Source organism: Chinchilla lanigera, unplaced genomic scaffold (assembly GCF_000276665.1).
Source record: "Chinchilla lanigera isolate Chin_1 unplaced genomic scaffold, ChiLan1.0 scaffold00051, whole genome shotgun sequence".
Classification (NCBI taxonomy): domain Eukaryota; kingdom Metazoa; phylum Chordata; class Mammalia; order Rodentia; family Chinchillidae; genus Chinchilla; species Chinchilla lanigera.
Genome location: NW_004955452.1, coordinates 7504972 through 7505899, shown reverse-complemented (window position 1 = coordinate 7505899; position 928 = coordinate 7504972). Strand labels below are relative to the sequence as shown.

Below are 928 nucleotides of genomic sequence, written 5' to 3'. Positions count from 1 at the left end.
CGCCGTCCCCTCCGCTCCCTCCGCGACCCCTCCGCGGGGCCAGGGGCGCGACCCGACCCCGGCCGGCGCTCACTGGCTGACCCTGCGCGCGTGCCGCTCACTTTCCCTTGCTCGCGGAACTCACCCGAGTCGCAACCGCCTCCACCTCAACCTCCACAGCAGTTTCCCCCGGAAATCCTACCTGGCCTCTGGCCGCCAGGCTACAGCCGGAGCCTCCGGCCCCAGGGGAGGGGGGGAAGAGGGAGCGGGCCGGACAGTGGAGGTAGGAAGTGCCGCCGCGGAGGCTCACGGGACTTGTAGTCGGTCGCCAATTGGGACAGCCTATCCAGCCTATCCGGCGAGCGGGACAAAATGGCGGGAACTGCCAGCTTTTCTGTCTAGGCGTACGCCGCTTGCGGCTGGTTCCTTACTTGTAAAAGGACGGGAAACTTTACTGGTACCAAGCAAGGCAAAGGTCACTGGGCTTGCGAGGGCAGAGTTCAATACTGGGCAGTGCCCAAGAAGGGAGCTGATGCAAGTATGTTTTTTAAGAAACTGCCCAGTCCGTGTCTGGCCAAATTTCAGTCCCATTCTCCTCAAAAGAAAAATTGAGGGCCAACTTGAAGTGCAAAAGCATTTATAAACAAGTTACCCTCGATTTTGCTCGTTAAGAAACCCAAGAATTGCCAGGCGTGGTGGCGCACACCTGTAATCCCAGCACTCACTCGGGAGGCTGAGGCAGGACGATCATTGAGAGTTCGAGACCAGCTTGGGCTACAAAGTGAGCTCAAGGCCTGCCTGAACTGCACAGCAAGACCCTGTCTCAAAAAAAAAAAAAAAAAAAAAAAAAAGCAAGCAAGCAAGAAAGCAAGTCAAGAATCACTCTTCAACACCTGCAGCCTGTTAAATCTGGCCGCTCAACATTCACAAGATTTCAACCTCTTTGCCT

General features: G+C 56.4%; 1 protein-coding gene across 4 annotated transcripts in view; it reads right to left on the bottom strand.

Moving 5' to 3' along the window:
• The window catches only part of Phactr4 (phosphatase and actin regulator 4), an 87656-nt gene extending 87403 nt beyond the window's left edge, over positions 1-253 (bottom strand). For 2 of the 4 annotated variants that reach the window (XM_013519486.1, XM_005394954.2), the window contains exon 1: positions 182-253. The gene's annotated coding sequence lies outside the window, so the exon portion shown is untranslated. Of the gene's footprint in view, positions 1-124 lie in introns of all 4 variants that reach the window. The other 2 variants (XM_013519485.1, XM_005394953.2) reach the window with 1 other exon arrangement.
• Positions 254-928: the final 675 nt, after the last annotated feature.